This window comes from Somniosus microcephalus, chromosome 6, assembly GCF_052327205.1.
Source record: "Somniosus microcephalus isolate GS21.2 chromosome 6, FLI_Smic_1.0, whole genome shotgun sequence".
Taxonomy (NCBI): Eukaryota; Metazoa; Chordata; class Chondrichthyes; order Squaliformes; family Somniosidae; genus Somniosus; species Somniosus microcephalus.
Genome location: NC_140992.1, coordinates 10,911,755 through 10,927,546, shown reverse-complemented (window position 1 = coordinate 10,927,546; position 15,792 = coordinate 10,911,755). Strand labels below are relative to the sequence as shown.

Genomic DNA, 15,792 nt, shown 5'->3' with positions numbered 1-15,792 from the left:
TTCAGCCAATGTTTGCGAATTTCAGCCATTTGCTGCAGGTTTTTCTGTCCTTGTTCCTTTGATATTTCCTCCTCTAACTTTAGTTTATTTGTGAACTGATGATTCTAGTATCACTCAAAGATCCCACGGCACTATTTCGCAGAAGAGCAGGGGGAGTTCTCCTCGGTGTCCTGGGGCCAATATTTATCCCTCAACCAACATCACCAAAAAAAAAAGATGATCTGGTCATTTATCTCATTGCTGTTTGTGGGAGCTTGCTGTGCGCAAATTGGCTGCTGCGTTTCCTACAGTACAACAGTGACCGCACTTCAAAAAAGTACTTCATTGGCTGTAAAGCGCTTTGGGACATCCTGAGGTGGCGAAAGGTGCTTATAGAAATAAAAGTTATTTCTGTCTTAAATTTCAAAAAACCCGTTTGGCCTCTCTTTCCAAACGATGAGCTGAAGGACACACTGTTATTTTTTTCCACTTGTGAGTTGAGAGCAGCAGGCTGGAGCGGTTCCGAGAGCGACCCTCGCACCTTCTGTTCCACACCTGGCCGTGCTCATCGCCATCACTGAGCTGCTCCCGGTCCTGAAGCTCTGGTTAAGTCGCGGGTCTCCAGTTCATTCTCTTGCCGTCTCTCCAGGTGCAGTGTCGAGATCTTGCAGTCTGCGCACAGGAGGAATATAATTATCGTTAATTGCACGGCAGCTTTTTACTGGATTATAAATCTGGGCATCGCCTCAGAGAATCCTGAAATGAATAATTAAAATATATTATCCTGGGTCACTAGGCAGTGTATACATGTCACATACAGAATCTAATTGTGTGCATCATTGGCCAAATTAGGTGCAGTAAAATTAGGTGATCGTCCCAAGGTATTGACGCAATTTTATTCCTGTTCTTTTAGTAATAATGTGCAGTCTGCTTCAATCATTCTTACCTGAAAATAGAAGCAGGAAATGATGCAGCACAGAAGGAGGCCATTCGGCCAATCGTGCCTGTGCCGGCTCTTTGAAAGAGCTCTCCAATTTAGTCCCACTCCCCTGACCTTCCTTCACAGCCCTGCAAATTTCTCCTTTTCAAATATTTATCCAATTCCCTTTTGAAAGTTACTATTGAATCTGCTTCCACCGCCCTTTCAGGCAGCGCATTCCAGATCACAACAACTCGCTGCATAAAAAAAATGTCTCCTCAGCTCCCCCCCCCTCCCCCACCCTGTTTTTTTTTGCCAATTACCTTAAATCTGCGTCCTCTGGTTACTGACCCTTCTGCCACTGCAAACAGTTTCTCCTTACTCTATCAAAACCCTTCATGATTTTCAACGCCTCTATTAAATCTCCCCTTAACCTTCTCTGCTCTAAGGAGAACAGCCCCAGCTTCTCCAGTCTCTCCATGTAACTGAAATCTTTCATCCCTGGTATCATTCTGCTAAGTCCCCTCTGCACCCTCTCCCAAGGCCTTGACATCCTTCCTAAAGTGCGGTGGCCAGAATTGGACACAATACTCCAGCTGAGGCCTAACCAGTAATTTATAAAGGTTCAGCATCACTTCTGTGCTTTTGTACTCTGTGCCTCTATTTATAAAGCCCAGGACCACTTATGCTTTTTTAACAGCTTTAATCAACTTGTCCTGCCACCTTCAAAGATTTGTGTACGTACACCCCCAGGTCTCTCTGTTCTTGCATAGTGGAACTAATTATTTTACCTCAAAATCATATTGCACCCATTTGTGATTCAGAGCTCTCTACTCAATGAGCGAGGTACTCAGTGTGGCAAATGCCCAGCAAGAAAGGCGGATTTTCTTTCTTGATGCTCCTATTTTATCTTTGCTCTTCTGAACATTCCTCTCTTCCTATAGGTTAGGCAGCATCTGTGAAGAGAGAGACAGAGTTACTGTTTCAGGTCGATGAGCTTCGTCAGAACTCCCTACTCAATGAGGCCATCGAGCTGAAACGTTAACTCTGTTTCCCTCTCCACAGATGCTGCCTGGCCTGCTGAGTGTTTCCAGAATTTCCTGTTTTTATTTCAGGTTTCCAGCATCCGCAGTATTTTGCTTTTGTATTTCTCTCTTCCTCTTAAATTCCTCCTTCACAGAATCACAGAAACCCCACAGTGCAGATAGAGGCCATTTCAGCCCATCGAGCCTGCACCGACACATATCCCACCCGATCCCTGTAACCCCGACACCAACACATATCCCACCCTATCCCCGTAACCCCACGTATTTAATCCCCCTAACACTAAGGGTCAATTTATTCCTTCAGTATTGAAATCAAAAGACTCTTTTGCACTGCCTCCTACCCTAACGCATTCACCTCCCAGTACCTCAGAACTGACCTTCCTCACCTCTCCTGGTCAAAACTCCAGAGACATGAGCCCATAATCCAGGCCAACACTCCCAGTGCAGTACTGAGGGAGTGCCGCACCGTCGGAGGTGCCGTCTTTCGGATGAGACGTTAAACCGAGGCCCCGTCTGCTCTCTCAGGTAAACGTAAAAGATCCCATGGCCACTATGATGTAAGAAAAAGGAGACTTACCATCAAGTAACTTTAAAGTAAGCTTTAAGTAACTTATAAACACACTATATACAAGAGAGGTCTTTACCATGCCTCTGGTAGAAGCCTCTTACAATACTGAACAGACCAGTATTTATACCAGTCCAACAGGAAGTGACATTTACAGGAAGTGAGGTATGTACACAGTTCATAGTTCATAGTTCACAGGAAGTGATGACATAACTTCCCGGAAGTTAGCATTTTTATCACATTCTTCCCTCCTGCAGGATTAGGAGGCTGTGGTCTACCTTTTGGTCCGCAGCCGCCGAACAAGGAAGAGTCGCACCCGTTTGGATTCCCGTCGTAGAGGGTCGCTGGTCCGCTTACATGCGGTTGGCCATTGGTCAGAGTCTGTGTGGCCTGGACTGCCCTGTGAAGGGTCGGGGAGATCATGGCTTCGAGTACGAGCCCCAATAGGTTCAAAGTCGGACTGCCTCTGTTCAGAGGGAGGTGCAGAGCTGGTCTGTGGCGGATCAGTACTTTCATGCGCGGTACTGGGAGGGTCGCAACCTTGAGCACGGGGTTCTACCGGCACCAAGCTAGTTGGTGTCCGATCAGGATCCTGGAGAGGGGTACCCGATAGGTCCCAAGAGTTTCCTGGTGAAATGCCATCACCCGATGTCCCACTAGGTCCTGGTGGGCAGGGAGCCAGATCCCGTAATGATACGGTAGATTCTCGGCCGTCGGAATATCGTATGTTTGCATAGGTGGGGTTGGCATCGGTTAGTTCGACCTCGTCTACAAGAGGGTCATTTTTAGACGTCCGAACGTATCTTCGGAGTAATACAGGTCCAGGAGTAGTTAGCCATGACGGGAGTGATGTTCCATGAGATGAGCGACGCTGGAATCCAAAGAACCGCTCATGAGGTGTAGTATTTGTGGCTGTAGAAAGCAGGGACCGTATAGAGTGCAATGCATCCGGAAGCACTGTTTCCCATTGCTGGTCTGGTAGGCCCCGAGATCTTAAAGCGAGACGTACGGAATTCCAGATGATACCGTTATACCTCTCTACCTGCCCATTTCCGATGGGATGGTATGGTGTTGTTTTGCTTGTAGCAATTCCCCGTTCTGAGAGGTAGTCCTTGAGTTCCCTTGACATAAAGGATGGACCCCGATCTGAGTGAATATAAGCCGGCATGCCACAGAGAGAAAATACCTGCTCAAGGCAGCAGATTACTGTGGACGCCAGCATATTGGAGCAGGGGAAGGCAAACGGAAAACGTGAATATTCATCGATCATGGTGAGCAAATATGTGTTCCGAGTTGAAGAGGGCACTGGGCCCTTAAAATCGATGCTAAGTCGTTGCATCGGTTGGGTTGCATGTATGAGTATACCATCTGAGGGGCGGAAGAACTGAGGTTTTAATTCCGCACAAAGCCGGCATTCTGAGCATATTTTCTTTACATCTCCAGTGGAAAAAGGGAGATTCCGTGATCGTACGAAATGTAGCATGCGCGTAACGCCAGGATGACACAAACCATTGTGGACATCCATGAGAGTGGAGGATGACATAGTGGAGCAGAATGCCCGTGTGAGGGTGTCCGGGGCCACATTCTCCTTGCCAGGCCGATAGAGAATGGTATAACCAAAAGAGGCCAGTTCCATCCTCCAAAGTTGTATTTTATTATTCTTAATTTTGGTTCGTTTTCGATTATCGAGCATGAAGGCGACTGATCGTTGGTCCGTGATCAATGTAAAGTGCTGGCGAGCTAGAAAATGGTTCCACTTCCGTACTGCCTCTATGATGGCTGTGGCTTCTTTCTCAACCGGAGGATAATGTAGCTCGGCACCTTGTAAGGTCCTGGACATAAATGCTACAGGACGACCTTCCTGATTCAGAGTAGCCGAGATCGCCACCTCCGAGGCATCACATTCAACCACGAAAGGGAGATTCTCATCGATGGAGTGAAGAGCCGCTTTCTCCAACTGTTTTTTGAGAAGGTTAAAGGCTGCAACAGCCGCTGTTCCCAGTGGAAATGATCTAGCATGCAGCAAGGGTTGGATTTTGTCCGAAAAATGAGGAATCCATTTAGCGTAGTATGCAAACAGACCGAGAGCCCGACGTAAAGAAGCCGGATTCTTAGGTGACGGGAGCTCTTGGAGCGGGCGAAGTCTTTCTGGGTCTGGCTTAATGATACCATTGCCTACGCAGTAGCCAAGGATGTTGATGGTCGGTTGCGACTCAACAGATTTGGATTCATTCAGGGTCAAATTACGGCGATGGAGGGCATCCCGAAATTTTTGGAGGTTGGAGTCGTGTTCCTGTTGATCGTGACCTGCAATGGTAATGTTATCAAGATAGGGAAAAGTGTCCCTTAGGTTTTCCTGCTTAACCAGGCCATCCATTGCCCGTTGAAAGACAGCCACTCCATTAGTAACCCCGAATGGGAGGCGACGAAATTGGTACAGCCGTCCATTAGCCTCAAAGGCTGTGTACTGCTTATCTGAGACCTTCAAGGGTAACTGATGATAGGCACTTTTTAAATCGTAAGTTGAGAACACTTTGTATTCGGCCAGTTTATTAACCATATCATCAATGCGTGGCAATGGGTAGGCGTCCAAGTCGGTATATTGATTGATGGTTTGCGAATAATCGATGCATAGTCGCTGTTTGTGAGGTTTTAGAGGGTTCTTGACAATGACGACTTGAGCCCGCCAGGGCGACGAACATGGTTCAATGATATCCTCTGCTAGAAGTCGAGAGATTTCAGCCGCAATAAAAGATTGGTCTCCCTGATTAAAGCGCCGCGATTTCGTTATTATCGGTTGGCATTGAGGCGGAATACTGGCAAATAATGAGGGTTCATCAAGTGAAGCTGCTGATAATGCACAAAATGGTAATTTAGATGGTATATTAGAAATAGTAAGTCCGGGTTTGGATCCACCAAACTCAATGGTGAGTTTCTTATGCTGTTTTTGGAAGTCCAGCCCTAAGAGGAGATCACTACATAAGTCTTTGAGCACTGAAAGTCGGGTGGAGGGATACATACGACCATGAAGTGTCATATCAACAACACAAAAGCCGGAGATTCTGGTATTAAGTGATGACTGGGCCATCGCAATTGCCTGGTCCGATGGGAAGACATGTAGTTTCAATTTCGCAACAATCTGTTCCTTAATGAAACTATCAGTACTTCCTGAGTCAATTAAGGCATCTAAGGTATGCCCTTTAATTGAAATTTTTGTGGCTGCCTGAGACAGGTTCTGTGGGCAAGCAGCTGTAATTGGTGTCGTTGCACAGAGAGTGGCTAAAACTCTCGGTGTGCTTCTTCGGGAGAGAGCTCGAGAGGAAGCTTGATAGGTCCTAGCTGGAGCATCTTGATAGGCCCTAATTGGGGCAGTTCGGTAGGCCTTAGCTGGATTGGCCCTCGTAGAGGCCCTTGATAGGCAAACTTTAGCAAAGTGTCCTTTTTTCCCGCAATAACTGCAGATTGCATTGCGAGCAGGGCAGGTTTTCCTAGGGTGAAAAGCATCTCCACAAAAGAAGCATTCCTTCCTAGATTGCCAAGAGGCTGCTAAAGTGGGGTCGTCCTCCTCTTCTTCATCAGAATTATCAGAATTAGATTCCCCCATGATAGGGTTCACCTGAGACCGCTTGAATTGTCTGGTTGCAGCTACAGCAGCAGATCGAGATCTGGGCAGCTGATAGAGGTCTGCATTTCTCTTTGCCAAATCCAGTGAACAAGCTAGGTCAAAAGCTTTTTGTAGCTCAAGTGTTTTACTTTCTAGTAGACGCTGGCGTATAAATGGAGAGGCAATCCCGCAGATGAAAGCATCACGAATCATTTCTTGGCGGTACAGCTCAGCTGAGGCTGCCTGAAAGTTACAATCTACGCTGAGCCTGCGAAGTTCTTGCAGGAATTCGTCAATTGATTCCCCTGGCCCTTGTCGGGCTGTGGCCAGTAGATGTCTAGCATAGACCTCATTTGGGGTCTTCGCATACAGTTTCTTAAGTGCCCGAATCACCTCTTCGTAATTATCCCAGTCATCAACATATTCGAACACTTTTGGGGTCACATAATTGACAAGTATCTTCAATTTAGCAGGAGCATCCACTTTACATTCATCCAGAAAATTCTCAAAAGTACGATACCAATGCTTCCATACCCTGCCAGCTGCTGGTGTATTCGGGTCCAAGTCCAGACGAATAGGTCTAAGGATTTTCTCCATGATGGGTGGTTCCCTGGATCCTTAACTTCCGAGTTTGTCTGAAGGTCTAGTATTTGTCAGTGTAAATACTAAGTTACTTAAATTGATGTAAGAAAAAGGAGACTTACCATCAAGTAACTTTAAAGTAAGCTTTAAGTAACTTATAAACACACTATATACAAGAGAGGTCTTTACCATGCCTCTGGTAGAAGCCTCTTACAATACTGAACAGACCAGTATTTATACCAGTCCAACAGGAAGTGACATTTACAGGAAGTGAGGTATGTACACAGTTCATAGTTCATAGTTCACAGGAAGTGATGACATAACTTCCCGGAAGTTAGCATTTTTATCACACACTATTCCGAAGAAGAGCAGGGGAGTTCTCCCTGGTGCCCGTGCCCTAACTCGCACCAAGTCCCATTCGCCCACCACCCCTGTGCCCGCTGACCTACATTGGCTCCCCGTTAAGCAGCGCCTCGATTTCAAAATTCTCATCCTTGTTTTCAAATCCCTCCAAGGCCTCGCCCTTCCCTATCTCTGTAATCTCCTCCAGCCCCACAATCCTCCGAAATATCTGCGTGCCTCCAATTCTGGTATCCCTGATTATAATCGCTCAACCATTGGCGGCCGTGCCTTCTGTTGCCTGGGCCCTAAGCTCTGGAACTCCCTGCCTAAACCTGTCTGCCTCGCTACCTCTCTTTCCTCCTTTAAGACGTTCCTTAAAACCTACCTCTTCGACCAAGCTTTTGTTCACCTGCCCTAATTTATCCTTATGTGGCTTGGTGTCAATTTTTTTGTCTTATAATACTCCTGCGCAGCACCTTGGGACGTTTTACTATGTTAAAGGCGCTATATAAATACAAGTTGTTGCTGGTGTCCAGGGCCAATATTTATCCCTCAATCAATATCACTAAACCAGATGATCTGGTCATTATCACACTGCTGTTTGTGGGAGCTTGCTGTGCGCAAATTGTCTGCCGCGTTTCCCACATTACAACAGTGACTACACTTCAAAAATACTTCATTGGCTGTAAAGCGCTTTGGGACGTCCTGAGGTGGTGAAAGGTGCTATAGAAATGCAAGACCTTTCTTTCTTTCTTTTCCTTCCTCCTACAATCTACGGGCTTCTCAAACACAAACTACATGTCACCAGCTCCCTGATATATGATTTCATCCATCAGCTTCACTCCTACGCTTTGTGATGGCGATAGTCAGCGGCTCTGTAGGCCTGTGCTCAGGTCTCTCAAATCAAATCAAATCAAATCAAATCAACTTTATTGTCATTGTTAGTGCACAAGTGCAGTACAACGAAATGTAGGCTTGCGGCTCCCGAGAGTGTACATTTAGATTAAGATATTTAAACATTCAACATACATTTGGCTTGTAATACATTAACATAAACATAACCATAATAAAGTGCATTGGCAGATGTGCAGGCTTTAGTGTTTATTTGTGGAGTTCAGTAGGATGACAGCCCTGGGAAAGAAGCTGTTCCTAAATCTGGTCGTTCGGGTGCGAATGCATCTGTAGCGTCTCCCAGATGGCAGGGGGGCGAACAGACTGTGGCTGGGGTGGGTAGGGTCTTTGATGATGGACCGTGACCTCCGTAAACAGCGTTTCTGGTATATGTGCTCTATGGTCGGTAGCCGGGTGCCGGTAATGCGTTGGGCAGTTTTGACTACCCACTGCAGGGCTTTCCGGTCATAGTAGCTACAGCTGCCATACCATACTGTGATACAGTTCGTCAGGATGCTCTCTATTGTGCAGCGGTAAAAGTTAGAGAGGATCAGGGGTGACAGGTTACATCCCTTCAGCCTCCTTAGGAAATATAGGCGCTGCTGGGCCTTCTTCACCAGAGAGGAGGTATTGAGGGACCAGGAGAGGTCTTCCGTGATGTGGACTCTGAGGAACTTAAAGCTGTCCACCCTTTCCACCACAGCCCCATGGATGTGGATGGGGGTGTGACTCACTAACTAATACGAGCTGGCCTCACTGACCCTTTAGCAACTCAAAAGGACGGTTCATAACGTAAGAAATAAGAGCAAGAGTCGGCCCCTCGGGCCTGCTCCACCATTCAATAAGATCATGGCTGATCTTCGACCTCAACTCCACCATCCTGCCCTATCCCCATATCCCTTGATTCCCTTGGTTGGCGGATTTTAACCTAATTAATTTTCAAGACAATTGACAAAAGAACCAGTGGGGAGGTGAGATTTTTTTTAAGCAGCGAGTTGTTGTGATCTGGAACGCGCTGCCTGAAAGGCCGGTGGAAGCAGATTCAGTAGTAACTTTCAAAAGAGAATTGGATAAATACTTGAAAAGGAGAAATTTGCAGGGCTGTGGGGAAAGAACAGGGGGAGTGGGACTAATTGGAGAGCTCTTTCAAGGAGCTGGCACAGGCTCGATGGGCCGAATGGCCTCCCGTGCTGTAAAATTCTACCATCGAGCTTTTGGCTTTGGTTTGAATGATGGGATTGTCACCTAGCAACAGACAACCAGGTGGACGCACTCTGAATATTCCCCACTCTGCGCGGTCTTTCCTGGCCTCTGACGGGCTGAGGCATTTGGGTCTAAGTTTCCTTTTTGACGCACGGCAGGTCTTCGGCGATCTTTCAGTTTTGGGGAATCTGATGATGCCACATTCAGTTCTGGGCAGGTGGCCTCGGAAATGTGTCACTTCCTTTTTAGGTGGGCTCTGATGGTGTCAGGAGCTCAGTGCCTTATCACTTTTAAGGGTTCTTTGTGCTTTTCTAGTGTCAGGGTCAGTCAGTAACGCTAAAAGCAGCTGCTTTTGGTGAGTTTGCTGCAATTCGTTTAGTTGAAGTAAAAAAGACTTGCATTTCTTCAGCGCCTTTCATGACCACCAGACGTCCCAAAGCGCTTTACAGCCAATGAAGTACTTTATTGAAGTGTAGTCACTGTTGTAATGTAGGAAACACAGCAGCCAATTTGCACACAGCAAGCTCCCACAAACAGCAATGTGATAATGACCAGATAATCTGTTTTAGTGATGTCAGTTGGGGGATAAATATTGGCCCCAGGACACCTCCCCTACTCTTCTTCGAAATAATGCCATGGGATCTTTTACATCTACCTGAGAGGGTAGACGGGGCCTCGGTTTAACATCTCATCCGAAAGACGGCACCTCAGAAAGTGCAGCGCTCCCTCAGCACTGCACTGGGAGTGTCAGCCTAGCTTTGTGTGACTCAAGTCCCTGGAGTGGGGCTTGAACCCCCGACCTTCTGACTCAGAGGGGAGTGTGCTGCCCACTGAGCCACAGCTGACAGTTGTATAATATTACTACTTTAGTTGTATAATTGTAGTGTTTTTAATTTCAGTAGTGAATCGTAGCAGTGACAACACCAACAACAACAACTTGTATTTATATAGCACCTTTAATGTAGTAAAACGTCCCACGGCGCTTCACAGGAGTGTCATAAAAGAAAATTTGACACCGCGCCACATAAGCAGATATTAGGGCAGATGAAAGACAGGTTTTAAGGAGTCTTAAAGGAGGAGAGAGAGGCGGAGAGGTTTAGGGAGGGAATTCCAGAGCTCAGGGCCCAGGCAGCTGAAGGCACGGCCGCCAATGGTGGAGCGATTAAAATCGGGGGATGCTCAAGAGGCCTGAATTAGAGGAACGCAGATATCCGGGGAGTGCTGTAGGGCCAGAGGAGATTACAGAGATATAGGGAAGGGGCGAGGCCATGGAGGGATTTGAAAACAAGGATGAGAACTTTAAAATCGAGGCGCTGCCGGACCGGGAGCCAGTGTAGGTCAGCGAGCACAGGGCGTGATGGGTGAACGGGACTTGGTGCGAGTTAGGACACGGAGCAGCGAGCACAGGGGGTGATGGGTGAACGGGACTGGGTGCGAGTTAGGACACGGGGCAGTGAGCACAGGGGGTGATGGGTGAACGGGACTGAGTGTGAGTTAGGACACGGGTCAGTGAGCACAGGGGGTGATGGGTGAACGGGACTCGGTGCGAGTGAGGACACGGGGCAGTGAGCACAGGGGGTGATGGGTGAACGGGACTGGGTGTGAGTTAGGACACGGGGCAGCGAGCACAGGGGGTGATGGGTGAACGGAACTGGGTGTGAGTTAGGACACGGGGCAGTGAGCACAGGGGGTGATGGGTGAACGGGACTGGGTGTGAGTTAGGACACGGGGCAGTGAGCACAGGGGGTGATGGGTGAACGGGACTGGGTGTGAGTTAGGGCACGGGGCAGTGAGCACAGGGGGTGATGGGTGAACGGGACTCGGTGCGAGTGAGGACACGGGGCAGTGAGCACAGGGGGTGATGGGTGAACGGGACTGGGTGTGAGTTAGGACACGGGGCAGTGAGCACAGGGAGTGATGGGTGAACGGGACTGGGTGTGAGTTAGGACATGGGGCAGTGAGCACAGAGGGTGATGGGTGAACGGGACTGGGTGTGAGTTAGGACACGGCGCAGTGAGCACAGGGGGTGATGGGTGAACGGGACTGGGTGTGAGTTTGGACACGGGGCAGTGAGCACAGGGGGTGATGGGTGAACGGGACTCGGTGCGAGTTAGGACACGGGGCAGTGAGCTCGGGGTGATGGGTGAACGGGACTTGGTGCGAGTTAGGACACGGGGCAGTGAGCACGGGGTGATGGGTGAACGGGACTCGGTGCGAGTTAGGACACGGGGCAGTGAGCACAGGGGGTGATGGGTGAACGGGACTGGGTGTGAGTTAGGACACGGGGCAGTGAGCACAGGGGGTGATGGGTGAACGGGACTGGGTGTGAGTTAGGAAACGGGGCAGTGAGCACGGGGTGATGGGTGAACGGGACTGGGTGCGAGTGAGGACACGGGGCAGTGAGCACAGGGGGTGATGGGTGAACGGGACTTGGTGCGAGTTAAGACACGGGGCAGTGAGCACGGGGTGACGCGTAAACGGGACTGGGTGTGAGTTAGGACACGGGGCAGTGAGCACAGGGGGTGATGGGTGAACGGGACTCGGTGCGAGTTAGGACACGGGGCAGTGAGCACAGGGGGTGATGGGTGAACGGGACTGGGTGTGAGTTAGGACACGGGGCAGTGAGCACAGGGGGTGATGGGTGAACGGGACTGGGTGTGAGTTAGGACACGGGGCAGTGAGCACAGGGGGTGATGGGTGAACGGGACTGGGTGTGAGTTAGGACACGGGGCAGTGAGCACGGGGTGATGGGTGAACGGGACTCGGTGCGAGTGAGGACACGGGGCAGTGAGCACAGGGGGTGATGGGTGAACGGGACTCGGTGCGAGTGAGGACACGGGGCAGTGAGCACAGGGGGTGATGGGTGAACGGGACTCGGTGCGAGTTAGGACACGGGGCAGTGAGCACAGGGGGTGATGGGTGAACGGGACTTGGTGCGAGTTAGGACACGGGGCAGTGAGCACAGGGGGTGATGGGTGAACGGGACTGGGTGTGAGTTAGGACACGGGGCAGTGAGCACAGGGGGTGATGGGTGAACGGGACTGGGTGTGAGTTAGGATACGGGGCAGTGAGCACAGGGGGTGATGGGTGAACGGGACTGGGTGTGAGTTAGGACACGGAGCAGTGAGCACAGGGGGTGATGGGTGAACGGGACTCGGTGCGAGTGAGGACACGGGGCAGTGAACACGGGGTGATGGGTGAACGGGACTGGGTGTGATTTAGGACACGGGGCAGTGAGCACAGGGGGTGATGGGTGAACGGGACTCGGTGTGAGTTAGGACACGGGGCAGTGAGCACAGGGAGTGATGGGTGAACGGGACTGGCTGTGAGTTAGGACACGGGGCAGTGAGCGCAGGGGGTGATGGGTGAACGGGACTGGGTGTGAGTTTGGACACGGGGCAGTGAGCACAGGGGGTGATGGGTGAACGGGACTCGGTGCGAGTTAGGACACGGGGCAGTGAGCTCAGGGGGTGATGGGTGAATGGGACTTGGTGCGAGTTAGGACACGGGGCAGTGAGCACAGGGGGTGATGGGTGAACGGGACTCGGTGCGAGTGAGGACACGGGGCAGTGAGCACAGGGGGTGATGGGTGAACGGGACTTGGTGCGAGTTAGGACACGGGGCAGTGAGCACAGGGGGTGACGGGTGAACGGGACTGGGTGTGAGTTAGGACACGGGGCAGTGAGCACAGGGGGTGATGGGTGAACGGGACTGGGTGTGAGTTAGGACACGGCGCAGTGAGCACAGGGGGTGATGGGTGAACGGGACTGGGTGTGAGTTTGGACACGGGGCAGTGAGCACAGGGGGTGATGGGTGAACGGGACTCGGTGCGAGTTAGGACACAGGGCAGTGAGCTCAGGGGGTGATGGGTGAACGGGACTTGGTGCGAGTTAGGACACGGGGCAGTGAGCACAGGGGGTGATGGGTGAACGGGACTCGGTGCGAGTTAGGACACGGGGCAGTGAGCACAGGGGGTGATGGGTGAACGGGACTGGGTGTGAGTTAGGACACGGGGCAGTGAGCACAGGGGGTGATGGGTGAACGGGACTGGGTGTGAGTTAGGAAACGGGGCAGTGAGCACAGGGGGTGATGGGTGAACGGGACTGGGTGCGAGTGAGGACACGGGGCAGTGAGCACAGGGGGTGATGGGTGAACGGGACTTGGTGCGAGTTAAGACACGGGGCAGTGAGCACGGGGTGACGCGTAAACGGGACTGGGTGTGAGTTAGGACACGGGGCAGTGAGCACAGGGGGTGATGGGTGAACGGGACTCGGTGCGAGTTAGGACACGGGGCAGTGAGCACAGGGGGTGATGGGTGAACGGGACTGGGTGTGAGTTAGGACACGGGGCAGTGAGCACAGGGGGTGATGGGTGAACGGGACTGGGTGTGAGTTAGGACACGGGGCAATGAGCACAGGGGGTGATGGGTGAACGGGACTGGGTGTGAGTTAGGACACGGGGCAGTGAGCACGGGGTGATGGGTGAACGGGACTCGGTGCGAGTGAGGACACGGGGCAGTGAGCACAGGGGGTGATGGGTGAACGGGACTCGGTGCGAGTGAGGACACGGGGCAGTGAGCACAGGGGGTGATGGGTGAACGGGACTCGGTGCGAGTTAGGACACGGGGCAGTGAGCACAGGGGGTGATGGGTGAACGGGACTTGGTGCGAGTTAGGACACGGGGCAGTGAGCACAGGGGGTGATGGGTGAACGGGACTGGGTGTGAGTTAGGACACGGGGCAGTGAGCACAGGGGGTGATGGGTGAACGGGACTGGGTGTGAGTTAGGACACGGGGCAGTGAGCACAGGGGGTGATGGGTGAACGGGACTGGGTGTGAGTTAGGACACGGAGCAGTGAGCACAGGGGGTGATGGGTGAACGGGACTCGGTGCGAGTGAGGACACGGGGCAGTGAACACGGGGTGATGGGTGAACGGGACTGGGTGTGATTTAGGACACGGGGCAGTGAGCACAGGGGGTGATGGGTGAACGGGACTCGGTGTGAGTTAGGACACGGGGCAGTGAGCACAGGGAGTGATGGGTGAACGGGACTGGGTGTGAGTTAGGACACGGGGCAGTGAGCACAGGGGGTGATGGGTGAACGGGACTGGGTGTGAGTTTGGACACGGGGCAGTGAGCACAGGGGGTGATGGGTGAACGGGACTCGGTGCGAGTTAGGACACGGGGCAGTGAGCTCAGGGGGTGATGGGTGAATGGGACTTGGTGCGAGTTAGGACACGGGGCAGTGAGCACAGGGGGTGATGGGTGAACGGGACTCGGTGCGAGTGAGGACACGGGGCAGTGAGCACAGGGGGTGATGGGTGAACGGGACTTGGTGCGAGTTAGGACACGGGGCAGTGAGCACAGGGGGTGACGGGTGAACGGGACTGGGTGTGAGTTAGGACATGGGGCAGTGAGCACAGGGGGTGATGGGTGAACGGGACTCGGTGCGAGTTAGGACACGGGGCAGTGAGCACAGCGGGTGATGGGTGAACGGGACTGGGTGTGAGTTAGGACACGGGGCAGTGAGCACAGGGGGTGATGGGTGAACGGGACTGGGTGTGAGTTAGGACACGGGGCAGTGAGCACAGGGGGTGATGGGTGAACGGGACTCGGTGCGAGTGAGGACACGGGGCAGTGAGCACGGGGTGATGGGTGAACGGGACTCGGTGCGAGTTAGGACACGGGGCAGTGAGCACAGGGGGTGATGGGTGAACGGGACTGGGTGTGAGTTAGGACACGGGGCAGTGAGCACAGGGGGTGATGGGTGAACGGGACTGGGTGTGAGTGAGGACACGGGGCAGTGAGCACAGGGGGTGATGGGTGAACGGGACTCGGTGCGAGTTAGGACACGGGGCAGTGAGCACAGGGGGTGATGGGTGAACGGGACTTGGTGCGAGTTAGGACACGGGGCAGTGAGCACAGGGGGTGATGGGTGAACGGGACTGGGTGTGAGTTAGGACACGGGGCAGTGAGCACAGGGGGTGATGGGTGAACGGGACTGGGTGCGAGTTAGGACACGGGGCAGTGAGCACAGGGGGTGATGGGTGAACGGGACTGGGTGCGAGTTGGGACACGGGGCAGTGAGCACAGGGGGTGATGGGTGAACGGGACTGGGTGCGAGTTGGGACACGGGGCAGTGAGCACAGGGGGTGATGGGTGAACGGGACTCGGTGTGAGTTAGGACGCGGGGCAGTGAGCACAGGGGGTGATGGGTGAACGGGACTGGGTGTGAGTTAGGACACGGGGCAGTGAGCACAGGGGGTGATGGGTGAACGGGACTGGCTGCGAGTTGGGACACGGGGCAGTGAGCACAGGGGGTGATGGGTGAACGGGACTGGGTGCGAGTTGGGACACGGGGCAGTGAGCACAGGGGGTGATGGGTGAACGGGACTCGGTGCGAGTGAGGACACGGGGCAGTGAGCACAGGGGGTGATGGGTGAACGGGACTCAGTGCGAGTTAGGACACGGGGCAGTGAGCACAGGGGGTGATGGGAGAAAGGGACTGGGTGTGAGTTAGGACACGGGGCAGTGAGCACAGGGGGTGATGGGTGAACGGGACTCGGTGCGAGTGAGGACACGGGGCAGTGAGCACAGGGGGTGATGGGTGAACGGGACTCGGTGCGAGTGAGGACACGGGGCAGTGAGCACAGGGGGTGATGG

General features: G+C 52.4%; 1 protein-coding gene across 1 annotated transcript in view; it reads left to right on the top strand.

Annotated features, from left to right (window-relative positions):
* fndc3ba (fibronectin type III domain containing 3Ba) overlaps positions 1 to 15,792 on the top strand; it is a 480,942-nt gene that overhangs the window by 401,440 nt on the left and 63,710 nt on the right. The gene's annotated exons all lie outside the window — the stretch shown is intronic.